We start from the raw sequence: 23,683 nt of genomic DNA on the forward strand, positions 1-23,683 counted from the left end.
AGTAGATATGTCCTGAAATGCAAAAGTATTATTTCAGAATTGCATGTTATATGTAGCAGACATTGAATCCAACACATAGCAGGCAATACAACATTGGAATGACAGTGGTTCAACTTACAAATATAAATGTATTTGGTCATCATATGGGCAGGGCAAATTAACTTGTGTGGTGCTACTACTTCTATTCAGTATGCCAAGACACATTTTTGGAAAACTTGATTTCAATAAACAATCAATTATGCAAGCATTTTCATCAATTCTGTGTCACTATGAGTAAGTGTCAACATGATTGTGATACACAAGAAGTGACATTTTGATCCACAGCATAACACGGTGACTGTCAAATGCACTAGTTTTTAAAATGTTTGTATATATGGATTTCAGAGCAGTTTTAAGTCAATCATTGTCTAAATCCTAAATTTTGAGTTTTGACCATCTGGGCACCTTTAGCGCCACATCCAGGGACCCAGGAATGATGAAATACCACTTGGGTGTTCAGGACTCACTCAGACTGGGCCCATTGTGTGAGTTCAAGATGGTGGGAGCCTTTTTTGTCCCTCTGGCTCTGAACAAGAGACCATCATACGAGTCTTTGGAGTCACTCTTGTAGTCCTGGGTTCAGGTGAAGATGCAGGGCTCAACAGCAGAGTTGGTCTTTGGGGACCCAATGCAGTCTCCATGCAGCAAATCAGTCCTTCCACATACAACAAAGCTGTTTTTCAGAGCGCACTGCAGGTCATGCAGCAGACAGTACTCTGGGAGTCCTTTGTAATTCCAGAAATGAACTGAAAACTGGGCTTTGAGGTCCTATTTTATACCCTAATGCCTTTCCTCTGGAAGGTGGGAGACGGGTTCTTTGAAGTGCACAAACTGACTCCCCTGCCCTGGCTCCAAGCTGGCTGCAGTGACAATGTGAAGGTGATAGATTCTGTGCGTAGACAGAGCATACCCTATTCAATTGGAAGTGGAACTGTGCTTGGCTCTGCCGAACCATCCTATCAGCAGATGGCTTGTTCAGGCACATCTAATCCCTCTAGTGTGTGACTATCTGGGAGAAATTCACAAAGCCTAAATGTCACTTACACCCAGTTATGTGACCCAAGACAGGCTACAGGCACAAGTGGGCTGAGAGCAGGAAAATGCCAACTTCCTAAAACCTGATCCCAATCAAAGTTTAACACTTATCAAATGTAATAAGGGATCCCAGTGTCCTCCTATGGGACAGGAAGGCCTCAGTACTGAAAAATAATTTAGATGTTTTCACCACCAAGACATGTAAAGCTTCAAAGTGCATGCCCAATCTTTCAATATCAATGCACTCTGTCCTGTGTGCTGCCTATGGCCCACTTTAGGGTGAACTATATGCAATAAAATGGGAGATTAGGGCTTGGCAAGGGAGTTATGTTGCCAATTTGAGTTGACAGCTCAAAACTGCATTCAGACTGCAGTGGCAGGCCTAGGACATGTGTTAAAGTTCTACTTAAGTGTGTGGCCCAATAAGTGCTGCAGGCCCACTGGTAATATAATTTACAGGCCTTGGGTACATAGTATACCACTCTGCAAGGGACTTACAAGTAAATTAAATATGCCTATCAGGTGTAAGCCAATCAAACCATGTTTAGAGGAGTGAGCAAAAACACTGGTTAGCAGTGGTAAAGTGTACACAGTCCAAAAGCTAACAAAACAAAACACATTCCAGCATGACAATGGAGGTAAGTTGGCAAAAGGTTTGGGGGAAGACCACTCTAAAGCGTACAGTTATAACAGAATGTGTTGTTGCAAAAAGAAAATATTTTTGAGAATGAGTGTGGTACAGTTATGCAGGAGGAATGGGAGAGAGCTGCACGTGATGAAGTGATTATTCAAGAGTTAGTGAAGGGTATTTGTGATGGATAGAAGAGGAAAGCAGACATGAATCTTCCTTTGCATGGATATGTCAAAATTAAAGATAAGCTGAAATTTGGTGGCACTGATGCCTTGGTCATGCAAAGGGTGACATATGTGCCTGCTGCAGGAGTAAAGAAGAAATTGATGTATATTGCTCATGGGGGTGCATTTGGGTCAATCATTCAACAAGAGACATTCAAAGGGAAGATTTTGGAGGCCGAGCATGGATGGTGAAATTAAGGTATGAGTTTAAGGTTATGATTTGTGTAGGGAAAGTGAGAAATGTTTGAAGGTAGGTAGTGAACCGATGGGGTTGTTAAGTGGTGCACAAGTTGCTTGGATGAAAGTATGCTTAGACTTCATTGGTCCATTGGATCATTTGTCTGAAAGGGAATATTTTGCCATATTAATGGTGGATGTGTTCTCAAAGTGGATGGTGGTAGAAGTTGTGAGGAACATCTCTACTGAAAATGTTATCAAGGTTTTAAAGATAATATTCAGGAAACATTATCCTGGATTGATTGTAACAGACAATGAGGGTCATTCTGACCCTGGCGGCCGGTGGCCGCCAGGGCCACCGACCACGGGAGCACCGCCAACAGGCTGGCGGTGCTCCAATGAGCATTCTGACCGCGGCGGTTCAGCCGCGGTCAGAAGCGGAAAGTCAGCGGTCTCCCGCTGACTTTCCGCTGCTCTTTGGAATCCTCCATGGCTGCGGAGCGCGCTCCGCAGCCATGAGGATTCTAACCCCCCCTACCGCCATCCAGTTCATGGTGGGAAAGCCGCCATGAACAGGATGGCAGTAGGGGTGGTCGCGGGGCCCCTGGGGGCCCCTGCAGTGCCCATGCCAATGGCATGGGCACGGCAGGGGCCCCCGTAAGAGGGCCCCGAAAAGTATTTCAGTGTCTGCCTTGCAGACACTGAAATACGCGACGGGTGCCACTGCACCCGTCGCACCTTCCCACTCCGCCGGCTCGATTACGAGCCGGCATCCTCGTGGGAAGGTCGTTTTCCCCTGGGCTGGCGGGCGGTTTTACTGGAACCGCCCGCCAGCCCAGGGGAAAACTCGTAATACCCGCCGCGGTCTTTTGACCGCGGCGCGGTAATTTGGAGGGCGGGATCCTGGCGGGCGGCCTCCGCCGCCCGCCAGGGTCATAATGAGGCCCAATGGAACTTCAATGCGACGTTGCAGGAATTTATGAAGGGACATGAGATTAGACATATTTGCACATCTTTGTATAATCCTCAAGGGAAAGGTATAGTGGAACAAGCTAATTAAGAGATCAAGTGTACCATGCAGATGGCACTTGATGGTAAGAAGGATGTTAGGAATGCGGTAGAGGAAAAGGTTTGGGTGTACAACACATTTTTGAATGGCATTATTGGAGAGTTATCATATATAAGGATGAGGGGTAGAGTTCCAAGAACTAATTTATAGTCTCTGTGGATGGAGAAGTGTGGCAATTTGGAGAAGGGTGATGAGTTGAATGTGAAGAGGGAACTGTTGTGAGGTGAATATATTTTGGAAGGTTATTGGATGAAGAGTTAGTTGGGAAGGAGGACTGATGGGAGCAATGCATTTTCTGATCCCATGGAGGTGAAGTCTATACATTCTTGGCCTGCCGTACTGAAAAATGGTCAAAGGTGGAACAAAAGGAGGGTGATATTTTATTATAAGGGAGCTAGTGGGCATCAGGCACACAGAGAAAAGGGAAGAAAAAGTGGTGGTTTCAATAATGGGTGTAGAGGTTTCATGTTGATGGACGATAAAGATATGGTTAAGAGTAATAGCATCAGGGAACAAGGTGAGAGTGGAATGGCAGGTGGCGATGACTCAAGTAGGTTCCATTAGGGTGTAGGTGTAAGATTGATACGCTTGGAGATGATCACCAGGAATGTTGATTACCATATAGCTTTCAAAATTAAGTGATGAAATGAATAGTTGTATTGGTATTCTGTAATGAATTGAATTGGCATAAGTACCAGCAATTTACATGCCTCATCATTACTCCTTGTTCTACATGAGTTTTATTTTAATGTTTTACATAGCATATATTTTTGTTTAGAAGATTGAATTACTATTTTAATGTTTTATCAGATTTTGTTTTACTTTGTGTAATATTTGAATTTTAATTGTGTTGTAAAGAAAGGAGATGTTATAATGTGTTTATAGCCTAGCTCCCCTTCACTTCACGTCAGGGTCCGTCCACCATTCCTGTTGCCCTAGTTACTATTAGGTGTGAGGTCACAGAGTTCGGGGGAGATTGAACGGTTACTGGAGAGCAGACAAGGAAGCTCATCTTCACAGCTGGTTTAAGCAATAAACATGAACACATTTTACCCTTACTATTGATCTTTACTTAAGCTACATTGACTGCCACATTGCCTTCCATCTTAGCCTGCAAACACCTTGAGGAATGTGTTAAATCCCTAAGACTGATGAAGAAATTGGCCTCAGAACAGACGTCTGTTGTGGAAACTAAAGGACTACCTCCTTAATGCCCAAGGTTGTGGCTGAGTGATGAAAATCCTGCCCCTATTCAGGGAACCTGTTGACTTAGTCCAAGTTTTGTGGTGGCATTATTGGTAATTTTCCAAACAGTTTGAAGAAAACCGTAGAATCCATGGCTCTTGGCAAGGTGCACTAAGACTGTGGGTATCTAACCACATGTAAACGTGGAGTCCAGATCTGGAAAATCCTAACTTAGACTGAATTCTCCTTGTCTTCATTTGCTTCAGAATTCACCCAGAGATTTTGTATTGGCCCAAAAAACTATGATCGTGCTCACTAGGCTCTTCAACTGAGAATATGTATTCATTTTTAAAAGTGTGTTATGATTCTGCAATTTTGGCGTGTTAACATTATTTTTATGTTGTCCCTTATATCATTGTTCTGACATCAAGGCCAGTATTTTTGGACAATGGACCTTAGTATTATTTCAGACTATGGCTGAATTATAAAGTTGTACTTCTGTAGCTATCAGAAGTCAGATAAAGTGGGTGTTTTTCCATAGAACACTTTTGAAGTGTTTACTGTTACCTAGTGTATGTACACTGTCCTATTTTAAATTGTATTTATTGAGTGACATGTTAATGAATCACACTGCAATAAAAAGATACTCATCACACCATGCCCGAAATAAAAGATGGTTCTAGGCAGTAAATCAGACCAATATCTACAGAACCTTTACAAAACAAAGGAGTATTTACATAGAGTAAGAGTTGTGATCCCAGCAACATATAGAGTTCCTAAAACAAAATGGATATAATAACCTTGGTTTTGAGAAATATGTCATTGAAGCGGCCCACTTTTTTATGAGAAATCCCAAAAGGTGATATGTGTATCTATAAGTGCTAAAGCAACTTTCAATGTGAACTAAGGGCCTCATTATGAGTATGGCTGCCCATGGGCTGCTACTGGGGCAGTGGCAGTCTGACCGCCGTGAAGGATACATTCACAGTCACAAAATGCCCCCTTTGGGCAGGTCATTCACCCTGCACAGCAACACAACACAAAAATACATGTCTGCTCATTTGAGGCACAGAGATCATGAAATATACACAACAATAACATGACAGCAACATCACATCTACAAATATAACTCACACACTCACATTGCACACATGCCATGGACTGCCATCATTCAACACACAAACACCACTCTCCTGAACCAGACCTGCACCGGACACGCACATTACCCACATTACAACACAATAGAAGGATAATGGGATGCACAATAGTCAGAGAGACAAATATCCCAAGCTCACTATGCAAATAATACCTGCACAATAGGGATGGGGGCATCAGGAGCTCTCAGGGAAGGATGCTGCATTCAGACACATTTCACTTTGCACATTCCCCTTAAACAGTATTTGCATAGGAACTGGCCCTACATGTATCTCAGGGACAAATAATACAAGAGTCAATTGACATGCCAATCTGCACAATGTAGAAGTACAAGTCAACAAAGCAAATACAACGCCAACTGCATGGGACATATCTCCACATGAAGTAGCTGCAAGATACACAGCTAAATGGAAACATGCACAGCCAAATGGAAACAAAGACAGCGGAATTGATCACCCTCCAGTCTGCACTAAGAAAACTCAAGCTACCACATATTAGATGAATATACAATCCATATCATAGGAACACCTTTAACACCGTACATGCTCACATTGGACAACACAAGATGAAATAGTTACCGTACCAAACAGAACACAATGCTATGACACCACCATTGCATTTACGCTCACATATCCACATAGTCAACATATACCTTTGTGTTGGGTGTCACCAGCACTACCCACAAAGTCAGATATTGCAAACAACAGCAAATGGATCAGCAAGCAGTATGAAACACACACAACTGAAGGCAGATGACACAAGTTACTCAGGAACAGCATAAAGGTAGAAAAGAAATTGCAGGATAAATGTGTACCCACAATAAACTGTTTGGGTTTATCAACAGGGAAATCCTCAGAATAAGGGTCATTGGCCAGCCCTTTTTCAATTGTCCATGCACATCACTGTGCTCTCACTTGACTCCTTTACTGCCAGGGAACCTCCACAGGAAGGGGCATCAAGTGGGCAGGCAGGCATCTTGTGGATCATCATTGGTGGGGGGGGCAGATTTGGGATGGGTGTGTTTGGGAGGGGTAGACTGCTTCTTTGGAGGGGTGAGCTTTTTCTTGGGGCTGAGGGTTATGGGTGCTCGCAGGGGGCAGGTGTTTCAAGGGAGGACCTGGACATGGAAGGGATGGATTGGGATGTGGGACGGGGCCTCTTGGGTTTGGGATGGGGGGTGTAAGGAACAGGAGAAAGGGCAAGGTCCAACAAAAAATCATCCTTTGGAACACAGGGATGGTCATCAGAAAGGGGTTGGGATTTGGTGGATTTTGAGGTCAAGGGAGAGGTGTCAGTGTGGAAGTCTTAGGTGCATCCGTGTGTGGTATGCTTATGTTTTGGTGGTGTTTGTTGCATGTGTAAGTGTGGGCATTTGTGTGTCTTGGGGTGCTGGGAAGAGGAGGTGCTGGGTGATGGAGTGGTAGATGTGTGTGTGTCTGTTGGGGTGGTATCTGTGGGTATGCTTGTGGTGTCTGTAGGTATGGTGGATGTTGTGGATGTATGTTTGTGTGTTGGGGCGGTGTCTACGGGTAAGGTGGGTGTGTCGCTGCCTCTTGTGGTGTGCATGTGGGCATGCTTGATGTGGTGTGTGGGCTGGTGAGGGTGGTAAGGGTATCTTTAGGAAGTGGTGGCTGATGCTGTGTATGTGGGTGTCTTTTGAGTGCTTGCGTGCTGATGTGTCTTGTGGCGTTTGTGGTTATGTGTGCTGCTTTTGTGTGTTGAGGTTAGTGGTTGCAGATCTCTCTGAGTGCTTAGGATAGGTAAGGGAATGGGGGATTTGGATTGGGAAGAAGGAGGTGGAAGGGGGATGGAAGGTGGGTGGTGACTGGCTGCCATCAGTGAGGAGGCCAGAGCCTGAAAAGATCTCTGTAGGCAAGTCATTGCACTATGAATGCCCTCCAGGAATGAATTTGCCTGCTGCAGTTTGGTGGACAACCCCTGGATGGCATTCACAATGGCAGTCTGACCTACAGATACTCCTCAGGAGGTCAATAGCATCCTCACTCAGGGCAGCAAGGGTAACAGGGGTTGGGGCAGAGGTGCCTGCTGCAAAGGAGACACCCACCCTCTTGGGTGAGCGGGCATGGGCAACTGGGTCTGGAGCACCAGGGTGGGTGGCGATAGAACTCAGGGTGGCAGAAAAAGATGGTACAGATGTACGTCCCAATGTGTCCGCAACCACTAAGGAGTGGCCACTGGAGGAGGAATTCAATTATGATGAGATTGCAGATCTGGTCTCCCCCATGGCACTCCCCTCACCCTCCTGGCCACTGGGTTCCTCTGTGTCAGTAGTTTCTTGACCCGAGGTTCCGTGACCAGATGCTTCCCCACTCGGCTGCTCCCTGTCTCCTTCGCCTCCCTGGGCTGATGCTGCAAATACAAAGAGAAATAGGGTCATCACATGTCCATGATCACACTTGAACAACAGTTCTGATTAGAAAACTTTACTATGATGTCAAGTAGGCACCAGCAACAAACTCCACCGAAGTGGCCACTACATGTACCATACAATATGCATGCAGGCCTTCTGAACTGTTAACAGTTGCCCACAGGAAAATCAGGATCTCAGACAACTACAATTGCATGGCTGAAGTTGTATAATCACCATAACTATTGAACAAGTAGGAGACCACATCACCTTTAATGATTTTTTCTGATGAAGCATCAGTGTTACCTGTTGTCATAGAATAGTGGGACAATGCCAACTACATTCCCACAGATCTCACACAAGGTCATGCACACATTCATTTGTCACATACACATGCTATGTTGCTGACAACTGTACAATAGCCTAAATAAGGTGACATGGATGGAAATACTCATGTCACACTGGAAACATATCCACAATGCACACATCAACAACTGAAATTTGTTCCAGTGGAGTCATGGAGGTAGTACTAATGTTGCTCAGATATGCCACACATTTGGCATGGAAAAGTACACTGTAGACAAAATGTGCAAAATGTCAGGGAGATATGTCTCTAAAATCCAAAACACTGTGAATTAGCAAGTCCAAGGGAATTCAACACAATGTCTAGCACCCCTTATAATGACATACTCTGACTGCATCAGTAGACACCATTATTCCTTTGGATGTTGGAGGGGCCCAGAGATCTGCAAGTACTTGTAAAAGGCCCTCAACATTGACTCCATTTTGATCTTGCAAACACATGAGATTCCAACATAACTGCAATTCACTCCATGATACATGACAACAGTCAAGTTACAAACCTTTCCCATTTCACAAGTAAAAAGCACTTTGCTACATGATTCTACATCAATGGCATGGAAATGCACATTCTGGGTAAAAACTCCAGGCCAACCCGTCATGTCCCTTATTGCTACTGCTATTGAAGTTCCCAAATGACATGCTATGGTGGGTGATGGTATGTGTCAGCCAATAATCAGTGCTGAAACTCTCCTGTCTGTAGTACCACATGAAATGTATCCTCATTGTAAATGTCCTATTCCACACACAGATTGACATGCAGATATATGTCAGGGAATACAGAAATTATCCCATCAACACAGGTAGGCCATGCATGAAACAGCAGCTTAGAAATGTTTTTCGAAAGAGAAAGGGACACATGCTGACATAAAGGCACAAGGAATGTTGGCAACAGTGATGGCACATAAATTATGTCAATGGACATTCCCCACTTACGAAGGTAAAGTATTTATCTATAGCTGCATCCCCCAACAAGTGTATACACTGTCACATAAATGATGACCATCTTCACATTACAGACAGTAGTGAGGCACTGGCACCCTTCATATGCTGAACACAAGTAGCCTCTGGGTGGCAGAGGCCAATTTACTATTTTCACCAGACACATGGCTGAGGGCAGTGATCCATCACTACCTTTCTTTTGGTATGTAACACTGAGGAGTAGGGGTCTGTGGAATTTAACTTATACCCACTACAACAACAACCAGTACTTGATTGATCAATGTACAGAGCCTTCTGTTGTCCCCGGAGAGCAAACTGTTCATGGATTTTACACAGTTATGTCCTCGGTCCGAGGCAAATGGGCAAGGCCTATCTGTATGCAACATTTGACATATCTACACAAACAATCACTCATCTACTGTGTTCCACGTGGCTATTCCATAATCATCAGTGAGAGCTGCTGTCAGAAACTAACAAATTAACTTGGCAATGTTACAGGCAGGAATATACCTTAGACTCACCCCCTTGTGGGACTGCTGTGCTGTCCTCAGACACCCATTAAGGCCTGTGTATGCCACTGCCAAATTGCAGGCCACTAGAGGGGTCATGGTCTGACGTGCGCCCTGTCTCCATTGGGAGGACATCCCCAACTGGACCTGTGCGATCTTCCGGACCCAGTGTCTTAGGTCCTCACATCTCTTCTGACAGTGGGTGCTCGCCAGCTGTGGACCACAAGGGTCCGCACCTTCCAAGAGATGGCTCTCTATAGCTCCTTCTTCTGATGGGCATTTACCTGCTTGGATGCAAAAGACAAATCAAGAGATTACAATCGCATGTTTTGGCATGAATGGTTGAGTCACATACATGTCAGAAACACCAAGCTAGAAGTTTTCAGTTTTTTAACACTCCACAAGTGTGAACCACAGAAGCCAATAAGTACAGGGACGTGACTAAAGACATATGTATTTCCATTAGCAGACTAACCCACTACCCTGTGCAGGGCCTACAATGACTAAGCAAGCTTATTGACATCAGGTAGCCCATGCTCCAGCAATCTGTACTTTAATGTGAGCCACAACAGAACACTACACACTTATGTGGCTTCTGAAGAGTAAACTCCTTAGGCCTGAATGAACCAACACATTCATTCTCTGTGAGATTGACTCACTGCATACAGTCCCTACAGGCAACTACCACAGCACAAACTTCACCATTACACTTAAGTGGCAATCAAGGGGCTGGAATGGTGGGTACAAAGTATCTTCCTCGTCCATGTGTGGGCATGTGGTCTAACAAATGCAGGTTCATGCCACTTCAGGGGGTGGGTTCTGTGGTATGTACCTGTACCACAGAACACTCCTTTTGATATATATGTCCATCCTACAGAGATGGCATCCAACATACAAAGGCATGCATTGCATGGTTACTGCTATATGACCAAGCTACTGACTCACATATCATGGCCTCCCAGGAATCAACACACTGTCTGCAATGTGGGACTGTGATTTGTGCAATAAGCCAGCTTATGACAAATATGATCTGTGAGAAGGTGACAACAGAGCTTTGGGAGTAAAGGACCTGTCATGAGTCAAAGACACATTGACATTAATGCACAATGAACATTTGGACTGGTTTAATGATTTATCTCTGCACCCATTCCTAATTTAGTTAAAGGACTGAAGCATTTAGGGCAGCGTTTGCCACTAAAGGGCCATATTGGCAACATATCAGGATCTGGTAGTGTACAGGGAGTGGGCACAGTGCCACAGTTGCATAGCCATAGTGACTCTCCCACAGCCTGGACTAGGTTACATGCTGGGAGATACATTTCAAAGGCCCGGGTCTCTGCAGGCTGAGCATACAGAACCTATATGACACTCCATTTTCATCACTTCAAAGAATGATAGTACATCATGTGGCCATCAGCAATTTGACATGTGCTATGTGTGTCAACCTGAAGGGCAGAGTGAGTCATAAAATACCTTCCACACAACAGTTTTGCAAGGCCAGATGTGTGTTGAAAGATCAGTGGCAATATACACATTGCTCACATGATTCTCAAATTACTCATACAAGATGCATACACAGCGCATGCTGTAATGCACATATATGTTGCCCAATATGCGCAACAATCATGAAGAAAGACATGTCATTGGATGGCAGCAGTGTCTCCTTGCCTAGTTATGTACATCCAACACAAGGAGGATCTGGGACAAAAAAAACTCACAAAACATAATGTGATTGAACCTAACATATGGTACTGGCCACCAGTAGCTACATATTGTGTATCCCATTAATGCCACTCAGACTGCAACAACAGGCCCATAAGAAGTCTAACTGGCACACAGGGGCACATTGTAGCCTAAGAGGAGGAAAAGGATGGTGTAGTACAGACAACATTGGGCACATGAGGTATTTACCTGTTCCGAGTGGTCCATACGGGGGTACCTCATTAACTAGCCATCTCACCTGCAGGATGTGGCATAATTGCCCCCAGAAGTGGCACACAGAAGGTCAGGTTGTGGAGGTGTTGCTAACAGCAGTGTCAGGAATAGGGGTGGGTGAAGAATTCCGCTCCGCTGGCGGAGTTCGCAGAGTTTTCTGCACTCCGCATTCTGCGTGGAGTTCCAAAAAACTCTGTAAAGTGTTGCGGAACTGAGTTTTTACTTTAGCTCGCCATTGTTAAGTTGGTGAGCACGAGAGAGAGAAATCCTTAAGTTTGAGAACATGAGCGAGATTTCTGAGAAAGCTGCCGCTCGCGTTGAGAAAATCTACTCGACTGGCAAAAAGAAGTTAGCATCTCTGGTTCTCCGCGTGATGCCGTTCGCACTAATTTTACAGCGTGGGAGAAGCTCCTGCACTGAAAATAAATCAGTGCAAACAATGAGCCTTACCCAAACTCTGCCACTCGTGGAACTCCACATAGCGCGGCAGAGTTTTTTTAGCACTTTGCTGAGTTCCACATAGCAGAACTCCGCGAACTCTGCCAAGGCCTAGTCAGGAGTCAAGTGAATAAATGTGCACAACATGGCTGTCACGTTCGCCATGTACGTGGTCATCACCACCAGCGGACACAGCCATTGGGCCCCAAGAGCCACTTGCAACAACGTTAGCCTATGGCTGTGTCTGCCGCGGTTGGAACAGTCTATCACTATGACGACTTCTGTCAGTGGTCGGGGGTGGTTCCTAATGTCCAGTAGAGTAGGTCTGGCATCTATCATTTTGGTGGCCTGAAATGCTCATTGGGCTTCATAAACTGCGTCACAGCTACAAAAGATGTTTTGTTACCTCACAAACATCCTAATCCTGGCTTGTCATGTAGGTCCTTCTACTCAACCACCATTGTAATATGTTGTAGTATGTTGAAGGACACAGATGGCATTTAACAGCGGCACACAGTCATTTTGAAAGTCGGAATATACAGTCACATTTTGAGGGAAATTGCGTTGTACATCTTTGAGTTTGGTCCAAATCCGTGTTGTGGACCCGTGTTGAAAACCATGGGGATCTCGTGTGACCCTTGTGTAGATGCCAGCTGTGATGTGTACTGGACACCATGCCTATACAGTCAGAAATTCTTTGTCACATGATATTATTGGCATGCATCATGTTTGTTGTGGGGGACACACTGACTAATGTTACAGATCACTTTTCACACATAGGTACACAGGCAGAGGGAGGATGCTACATTCTCCTGTCTACCATCCACAGCCAGACTTTCAGACCATCGAGCAATGCCACATTATCATGTACTACCGCCTGGATAGGTAAGTGATAGTGGGCTTATGAACTCAGTTGGAGCCAGATCTGATGCCAGCTATTAGTTATCCAACCAGCATACTACCCATTGTACAAGTCTTGTACAGTATTGCACTTCCTAGCCACAGGGTTCTTCCAACATACAGTGGCCCTGTCTGCTGGTATGTCCCAACTTATGTTCAGTCTGGTGTTGAAGGATTTCCTCTCAGAAATGTTGAAACACCTTGACAGCATATCAGGTTTCCCCGACGTGAAGATTTAGCCAATGTGAAGACTGACTTTTATGTTTTGCCCACCTCCCACGTGTAGTGGGAGCCATTGATGGCACACATGCTGGCTTGTAACAGAAAGAACTTCCATTCCAACAATGTGCAAGTTGTCTGTTTGGCGGATCTCAACATTTCACATGTCTGTGCATGCTATCCTGGTTCAGCCCTTGATTCCTTCATAATGCAGAACAGCACCCTACCCCAGCTGATGTCACAACTGTACCTAGAGAGGGCCAGGCTGGTTGGTAAGCCCCATCTGTCCTGATTGTGTGTGAGCAATGTCAGGCGCTACATTCATGAAGTGAGTGACTCATTGTTGCACATATGCCTCATTCTTTGAAAGGAGACTCTGCATATCCAAATCGTCCTTGGTTGTTAAGGCCACTAAGGAATCCAACTATGCCAGGGTAATTTTTCCTCGATGAGGCTCATGGAAGAACACAGCAGGGAGTGGAGTGGGCTTTTGCGCTCCTGAAGGCCAGATTTAGGTTTCTGATCTCGACTTGAGGATCCCTCCTCTACTCACCCGGGAAAGTGCATCAGATCACTGTGGCATGCTGCATGCTCCACAACATTACCCTGCAGAGGAATATCCCGTACATCCCAGAAGAGAGGAAGCCTGCAATGCCACCAGAAGAGACTCCTGAAATGCAAAGTTAGGATGACAGTGATGAAGAGGAATGATCTGACTTGCCGGAAGATCTCATCAACAGCTACTTTACATGAGTGTAAGTATGTCATCTAATGTCATACATTTGACTGTACAATCAACTGTAGTTGTGAGAATGTGTGGAGTTTATTGTTTTAGAAACAGCTGGGAAGGTGATACTCTGCTCTGGTAAGATAGCTTTTGACACATCCCCACCTTGATGATGTTGCTTTGTTTGTGTCAGTTTCATTGCAGTGTAACTTGTTTTCCAGATGCTTGCTGTGTGATTTGTGTCATAGGTATATTTTGAAGCCCATACTCTTTGTTTTGTCCCTGTACAGGTACCTTCACCATGACATCTTCATGCGGGCATTTCAAATTTGTGACATTGGCAGGTATCTGATGCTGTTCTGACATGCAAAGTGGATATGGATTGTTCCAGGTAATGTGGTCACAGAGTTTGAGTTAATGAGACCTGTGCCGAGACAGCTTGCATAGTGTTTGGGTGGAAGGTCAGAAGTGCCCATTGGACTTGTTTTTTGTGCAGTGGTGGGCCGATTGCATCATGTGTGCCATCATGTGGGCATGAAATATTTAGTCATAGATTGCGACCAAGTCATTTTACCTTCACATAGGCTAAACACTTTTTGTATGACCTCTATGTAGCTGTAGATGTGTTTCATCATTGCAAGCCACAGTGCCTGTGCCACAACACTGACATTTGTGTCATACCAACAGATACATGGGCATTTTATTATGATGGGCTTGTGATCAGGGACTATTGTACTGCCATCTGTCTTTATCTTGGATTATGTGATGTTGGATTACTTTGGTGTGGAATGTGATAAGGCTCAAGCTGCTGACTTCTTCTATTTTATTGTTTCTCTATTCTACAGGACAATGTCTGACACATCCCTTCCTTCCATGGTCTCGGGGGGCTGTACCTTGGAATATGTACTTTGACTTAGTATGAGTCACACATTCTTGGTTCTAAAAGTCCAGACATATAAACAGCCTATGAGCTGGACTCTGGAATAAAACATTTGGTTTGACCAGACACTTGTAGTAATGTACTTATGCGTAATGGTTGTGATCCTGAGCAGGACACCGTGTATCTGTAGCATATCCCTGCTTGCACAAGTAGTTTGGACTTTATCATATGGTTCACACGGTGTTACATCTCTACATAGCAAAATGTGGAAATTAAGCAAGCAGACAATGGGTTTGTGATGGATGAATTTATTACAATGCTAATGCAGAAAATACATTTTGGACAGAAAGGAACTAAAAAGCAAAGTGAAGGTGTCAGTCATGGTGAATGAAATCATTGGATTAAATGCCACACCATTGGGAGTGCAAAGTCCAGAGTATTTCTCCCATTGAAACTGGAAGGTGGTTGAGGTTCAGTCAACAGAGTGAATGTGTGTCACACAAAGGAGGTCCTTTAGGAAGAGGTCACTTGCTGGCAGTGCTGGGTGTTTTGCCATCCGCACCTCCTGGATTATTTGCTGGATGTCCCTGGTTGCCGGGAGGGGGCATCTACTGCTACAGAGGCAGGGGTGTCTGGGGCAGGTTCTTCCTCTGAATGTTGATATGCCTGGTGTTGATGATTCAAAGGAAGGGAAAGATTGGTTTTGAAAATCCCTGCTCAGTACTGTGTGAATATCCTTCAGCACCCCTGTTAGGGAGGCCGTGTGTGTATTGTGGGCCTCCATCTGTTCTCGCATGTCCCTATGCATATCCCTCTGTAGCTGCTTGATTTCCCAGAGTTCAGTCAAGATCTGGCCCATCACACCTTGGGACACCTGATAGACCCCCAAGACGTGGCTGATGGTGTCTTGACCAGGAGCAGCCCCAGTGGCCTCATCCATGTACCCTACCCCTAATTGGCATGTGCCCTTGCACACAGCATGTACTCTCCAACTAGGACCTGGAATCTCATTGTCTGAAGTTTTACGCTGCAACTCAGGATCTAGGACTGGGGGGCAAGACATGGCTGACACTATGCTTGGTTCACAGGTTGGGGTGCGAATGGCTGCCTGTGATGTTGAGGGAACCAGACTGTGCGGTGTTGATTTGCCCACAGTGAGACTCACCACTGGTATCTGACCAGGTTGCCCAGATGGGCGAGAACCATCCTCCACGTCCATACATCCAGGAGTGTTTTCTTCACTGAGGGCTTCATCTAGGGAGGTTAGTAGCAGTCCCTTCTGTGGCCTCTGTGTGCCTAGTGGCAACTTGACTTGTTGATGTGAAACGTACAATGCTACTGGTTCTATTGTGACATCTGCCACCAACAGTTTAGTGTTACAGTAAGCATAGATCTTGTACAAAGTTAAGTTGCAGTTAATCCAATTGTGACAAGTTCCCATTGGTTGTATTGAAATGACATTCAGGGGGCAGACCAGATCTTTTTGACTGAAGCAGCTGATTAAATGGGCAGATCATTAGCACTTGGGAGGATGGGCTAAGAATTACATTTTGCCACCAGTGCAGGCAAAACAGTGGTTAGGCAACATATGGTTTTGACCATTTGGTGGCCTCATTGAGTGTGATGCAGGCAGACCCAGGACTTGTTGTATATGTGACTGGAGTCATGTGCATAGTGCAGTTTGAATGTGTCTGCTGCCAATACCAATCTGGTGATGCATCTTGAGGCCTTAGCAATACTTGCTATACACACTGGGTAAGGTGTTATTTCTATGCTCAGTAGTTTAATCTTGGGTTAGCAGGTCAAGGTGGAGGTAGGCAGTCAGACACATCTCTGAGTCGGGCATGATTTGTATCTTGGTCACTCCCAAGTGTGTAAACTTCAATTGAGAGTTAAGAAGAAAGGGTCTTAGGATTAGTGACCACTGGTCTGGTGTTTGGCGTTAGAGAAACAGTGCCACCTGGGAGTTGCAGTCATGTCACTCTCTATACTGTACACATTTGACCAATGATATCCTCCTAGGTGAGTAAACTTCATTTGAGAGTTCATTAACAGATGGATTTGGGCAAGTGAACACTGTGCTTATGGTTTGAGTTAGAGAAACAGAGCCTATTGGGCTTTGCATTCAGGTCACTCCCTCTACTTTCCACCACCATAAAAAAGGTTTCCTCCCAGATGAGTAAACTTCACTTAAGAGTTAACAAACATGGGTATTTGGGTAAGTGAACACTGGGCTTGTGTTTGGAGTTACAGAAACAGAGCCCCCTGGCCTTAACAGTCATGCCACTCCCTCTACTTCACACACTTGATACATGTTATCCCCCAGGTAACTACACTTTGTTTGTGAGTTACCAAACACAGTTATTTGGAGAAGAGAACACTGGACTGGTGCTCGGAATGACAGTAACAGAGCCTCCTGGGAGTTATAGTAATGTAACTCTCTGTACTACACACACTATACAAAAATGATCTCATCAGGTGAGTACATGTCATGTGTGAGTTACCAAACAGGCGTTTTTGGAGAAGAGGACACTGGGCTGGTGAGTGGAGTAACAGAGCCTCCTGGCATTAGCAGTCATGTCACTCTCTCTACTACACACACTTGACAAATGGCATCCCCACAGTTGAGTTTACTTAATTTGGGAGTTGACAAACAGGGGGATATGGGCAAGTGACCACTGGGCTGGTGTTTAGGGTTACAGATATACGGCATGCTGGGAGTTGCAGTCATGTCACTCTCTCTAGTACACACTATACAAATGGTATCCTCCCAGGTGAGTACACTTCAATTGAGAGTTACCAAAAAAATGGTATTTGGACAAGAGAACACTGGGCTGGTGGTTGGTTTTACAGACACAAGGCCTTTCTGGCCTTAGTAGTCATGTCATTCCCTCTACTTCCCACATTTGACAAAAGGTATCCTTCCAGGTGAGTACACGTAATTTGAAAGTTGCCAAACAGGGGTCTTCAGACAAGTGAACACTGTTCTGGTGCTTGGATTCAGAGAAGCAGTGTTCACCATGAGTTGCAGTCAGGTTATTCCTTCTACTTCACACATTTGACCAATGTTATAGCCCCAGTTGAGTAAACTTCATTTGGAAGATGACCAAAAGGGGTAATTGGGCAAGAGAAAATTGGGCTAGTGGTTGGAGTTAGTGAAACAGGGCCTCCTCGGAGTTGCAGTCATGTCACTCTCTATACTACACATACTAAACAAATGATATCCCCCCAGGTAAGTTCATTTCAAATAATAATTAGAGGCAGAGGTATTGGGGCATGTGAACACTGTGCTGATGGTTGGAGTTATACTAACAGGGCCGTCTGTGATTTGCAGTAAGCTCACTCTCTCTACTACACACACTTGACCAATGTTCTCCTCCCAGGTGAGAATTCACTAACAGATGTATTGTAACGTGACCACTGTGCTAGTTACAGAAATAGTGCCCCCCTGGGAGTCATATCAGTCCCTGTACTACATACCCTTGACAAGTGTTATCTCCCCAGGTAAGTACCCTTAAATTTATATATAACAAACAGGGGTGTTTGTGCTGGGAGTTGAATTCATTTCAGTCCCTGTACTATACACACTATCAAATGTAATCTCCAGAGGTGAGTACACTTCAATTGAGAGTTGACAAATAGAGGTCTCTGGACAGGTGGCCACTGGGCCGGTGAGTGGAGTAACAGTAAATGAGGCAAAAGGCAACCTATGAGCATGCATGACATTGCATTTTTGTGACATTTTTTGTGTTGTTGCTTACCAGACTCCACTCCTCCAGGTATTCCTGTCAAGCCCTCAGGATGAAGGATGGCCAAGACCTTTTCCTTCCAGGGAAAGAGATGTAATGGGGGACTGGGAGGGCCACCGGAAATCTTCTTGGCCTGCAGCTGGTGCCTGGACACCAGGGAATGGACCTTGCCCCTGCGGTCGTTCCACCTCTTCCTGATGTCCGCCCTTCTGCGCAGGGTGGTGCCTACAGCATTCATTCTGTCAACGATCCTGTCCCACATTTCCATTTTCCTACTGAGAGGAGTATGCTGGACTTTTGCTTCAAACATTTGTGGCTATACTCTTATGATTTTATTCACCATGACTCTTAACTCATCTTCAGAAAAATTGGGATTTTTGGAATGAGACATGGTGGAACAAAAAACAAATTGGTGACAGTGACTTACTAAACAGAGGAAGTGCAAAAGGGTGTGATAGATAAAAATGTGTGCACAGTGTGCAGTTGGATGGTGAAAAAAGGGATGCCTAAAACACAGACTCTGTGGACAAAAAGCGTTCCTGCTGCTGTGTTTCGCGTTGTAAATGCAAAGGATTGTGGTGTGTGAAGGGGTATGTTTTATAGTGTGCTTTGTAGGTGTGTCCAGTTTGGCAAAGTGTGTCAGCTGTGTTGCTTTTTAATTCATCCAATGTGTAGTCGTGTATTACTTTGCTGACCATAACCCATCGTGGTTCAGACCGCCACTGACTTACCACCACGGCAACTGTGTGCTTGTAATAAGGTCAGTAGTTGGTTGCTGTGCTGTCAGTGGTGGCGGTCTGCCTTTTTTGGTAGGCAGTCAGCAGTCCTGCCTGTATAACTTCAAACGGGGCAGTCTGAAAGACTACAAACATGGCGGTCTTTTCAGGACCACCAACATGGCGGTCTGGCGGTCCGACTGACTAACTCGTAAAGAGGCCCTAATACTCTGTAACCACATAGACATAGAAAGTTAGTTCATTTACGTTCCTTTGGAAAATACTATGGCATGCAAATCATTTGTGGCTATAATTAGTGGAAAATTAGACTATCAATGGATGAGATGAGGAGAGTTATGCAAATACCTTTTGATGGACTAAGGGCCTCATTTACAAGAAACTGGTGCATGGTGATTGATGCACCAGTATCTTGCCCTGCCCTGCACCCACTAACGATGCTGTATTTATAACACTGTGCTCCATGATACAGTGTCCACAGCTGTGTCATCAATTCTGACACAGTTGTTGTGCTAAACCGTAGCAGTGCTAGACTAGCGTTTGATGCTAGTTCTGCAATACTTGTGTGGCCCAAGTGAAAACAGCACAGCGTTACTTTAACACCTGCCATCAGCAGGAGTTAAAGAAATGACGCTATGGGGGTGCAGAATGGTTCAGCAAAATCTTGTAGACTTTACTGTGCCATTTCTGCGGCCCTCTTTTGTGAGGGTATGCCTATCTTGCATACATCATACCTGGTCAAGTGAAATCTGGCGCAAGGCTTTACAAACTGGCACAATGGTAAACAAGCATCCACCAGTTCATCTTTAGACCAAGTAACATTAAAGTGAGTTTCAAATAGGATGCAAAGATAACGTGTGGATGCATTACTGCTAAAATAGTTTCAAACCACATTATTCAATCAAGAGCATTTTGTTGTAATATAGTTTGTATATCACATGTTAATTACATATCATGTAGGTTAAGTCATAGGATAAGTACATAATAAAATAAATTGGTTGTTAGAGAATACAATTAATTAGGAATGGTAGTTCCCTTTCCCCCTAGTTCCAAGAATGGGACAATCGGAATGTTGGGTACAGGAGGGCAGATTAGAATGCTGGAGGGTCTGTGACAGGAAGCAAGCACAAGGGAAGCTATGTGAAGGGAAGGGACAATTGGAGCATTGGAGATGGAATAAAGTCTGACTCAATAATTCATTCAGTCTCCGAATTTATATCACTGGCGATGAGTTGGTGCGTAAGGGGGCACCTCCATCTCCACCCCTTTTAAGGTTCTTCTTCAATTGCCATCATCCTGCTGGGAACTCCGTAAGTTTTTTTGATTTCGTCTGTTCATCTGTGACAATGACCTTGCCATCTGTCAGTGTTAATATAAATGAACTAATAAGGTAAAGGGTGCCTTTGGTACTCTTTATAAAAATACGCCTGTCAATGTTACGCTGACAGGCACAGCTTCAATTGTAACAAACTATGGAGAATAGTGAAAGTTGAGCCCCAGCAGAGAACTTGTTCGAAAGATATAATCGATTGATGCAGCTCTGTGAGAAGCGTGTTCAGCGTTTGCTTGATTTTCGATGTGACAAGAATTGGATTATGCTCTGAGGTGCGTCAACTATTACGGGAAGAAAAGAAAAAAAAAGATTCAAGGCTGGTAACGTGGCGCTGGCGAACGTGCGAAGTTTTTTTTTCAATTCATTTTATTAGCACGGAAACAAGAAAGCGCTCTTTTCCTGTCAGCACGGCGTTTTTCCTTCAACTGTCAACGAGGCGATGGCAGGCAAGCGAGCGCGCGGAGTTCTTTTCCGTTTTATCAGTACTGGAACAAGAATGTGCTCTTTTCTTGTCAGCTCAGAAATTTTCTTCAGTGGTAAATCATTAAAACGTGTCAACTGTCTACAGCGCTGGCAGGCAGGCGAACGCATGTAATTCTTCTTCTGCATTGATCAGCTTTAAAATTATAACGCGCTCCTTTCTAGCCAGCGCATTACATTTCAAAACATTATACGTTGACAGGCACAACAAAGTAAACAATCTAAGCCTTTACTAATTGTCGCTTGAAGTTAGATGGCAACGTAAATGAACATGGCAGTACCAATACGGGAGAAATAAAGAAATAAAGAGGAATTAAAAAGAATACAAGGCCTGTCAAGCGCGCTGACAGGCACAGCTCAATAATTCTTTTCACAATTCTGTTCACAGGCACAACTTGCTATAAATATCGTTTTTCCACAGATAAAATCGTATAATACTGTACATATTACAATTGTAGTTATTGTATTGATTAGATAATTACATAGTGAAGGGGATAGAATATTGTAATCATTCAGCCTACGTGTAAAGTGTTTTTACAAATTTTCTGTGTGCAACGAAGAATTACTTTTACAAATTTTCTGTAGCAATGAGGAATTACTGTTACCATGGCAGCTGCTGGCATGTCTCAACCAGTTCCTTTTTTTAATGAAATGGGGGAACCTAACGTGCCATGGAAAGAATGGATAAAAATATTTGAGTCGTACCTAATTGCTATTGGAGGGGATAAATTCAATCCTGTCAGAAAACAGCATATCCTAATACATAATTTAGGTACCCATGGCAGAAAAATTTATGAATCTCTACCAGAACCGCATGTACCTGAAGGGCAAGCACATGATGAGTATGTAACCACATATTTAAAGCTAGAAAAACAGTTTGGTGATAGGATTAATGTAGTTCTTGAATGTCACAAGTTCTTCTCTCGTAGCCAAGGGAAGCAAGAAAATGTAGTCAGTTACATTGCTGCACTAAGAGGGCTAAGTTCCTTATGTAATTTTGGAGAACTAAATGATTCTCTCATACGAGATCAATTAGTTCGGTGCACAAACAATGTTAAGATACAGGAGAAATAACTTCAAAGGCAACCTGACTTATAAGAAGCCATTGAAATAGCAAAATCTATTGAGCACACGGCCATATGTCTACAGGAAATCAGGTCCTCAACTACAAATGAACATGTAAACGAAATCACAGATAACACAACTGATGAGAAAATTCTAAAGGTAAAAACTGGTGATAAGTTGATGCACAGACAATCTAATCTTAGAGATGGGCTATCGTGCTACCGTTGTGGAAGTAGTAATCATTTAGCCAATTCTATTTCTTGTCAGGCAAAATCAGAAAAATGTAGAAAATGTAACAAGAGAGGCCATTTTGCTAGGGTGTGCAAGAACATATCCAAAGTAGAAAAAGAATCTGATAATAAGAAATGGGATGAAAACTCTCAATTAATTAAGAAAATTGTGCTTCAGGTCAAGACAGAAGAAAATTGTCGATCGCAATATCCTGAGTGCACAATTTCAATTAATGACAGAAACATAAGGGTATATGCAGATTCATGTTCACCATTTACTATCATAAATGCTACTGATTTCAGCAATGTGGGGAGTGATAATGAAATTGAATTAGTAAGACCTGATGTTAACCCTAAAGGGTATAATAAAGATCCTATTCACCTTATGGGCATGTTCAAAACTGTCATTTCTTTTAAGGGCCGTTCCACAGTGGGGAAAGTGTATGTAGTGGAGGAAGGGTCAAGCTTACTAGGATGGCAACATCAAAGAGAGCTAGGAATAAAACTAGACCCTAATGATCCTGAACAGGTATTGAGTGTAGATACTTCTATCGTAGGTGATCAAATTTTCCAGGAGTTCCCTGAAATATTTTCTGAGAAACTAGGTCTGCTAAGAAATTTCCAACATAAAATTAAACTGAAACCTAAATCCAAACCGGTATGCACAAAACCAGACCCATTCTGCACCTATTGAGAGATGCAGTCAAAAGGAGCTGGAAAGATTAGAAGCCCTAGGGATAATACAAACTATTGAATGCTCAGAGTGGTTGGCGCCCATACTTATAGCTAAAAAAAATAGTTGGAATGACATTAGGATCTGTGTGGACCTAAGGGACCTAAATAGGAATATCTGGGTTGAGAGACATCCCCTTCCCAGAATCAATGAATTACTAAGCACGATGGGTGAAGCTGTTGACTTCTCGGTACTCAATCTTTCAAGTGCGTACCATCAGGTAGAATTGCATCCTGAATCCAAATTTCTTACTGCTTTTACCACTCCTTTGGGCTCATTTATGTTTAACAGGATGCCCTTTGGGCTTGCATCAGCAGCTGCTGTATTCCAGAAAATCATGCAGCATATCCTTGGTGATGCAAAGAAAACCCTCTGTTTTCAGGATGACATCCTAATTTATGGAGCCACTGAGGAGGAGCACAATAAAAATCTAAGGAGTGTATTGAACAAATTGAAAACAGCAGGACTTACCTTAAAGAAAGACAAGTGTCGCATTGGAGTAAATTCAGAAGAATACTTAGGGTATGTCATTTCTAAAGATGGGTTCAAACCCAAAACATCACTAG

This window comes from Pleurodeles waltl, chromosome 3_1 (assembly GCF_031143425.1).
Source record: "Pleurodeles waltl isolate 20211129_DDA chromosome 3_1, aPleWal1.hap1.20221129, whole genome shotgun sequence".
NCBI classification, from domain to species: Eukaryota; Metazoa; Chordata; class Amphibia; order Caudata; family Salamandridae; genus Pleurodeles; species Pleurodeles waltl.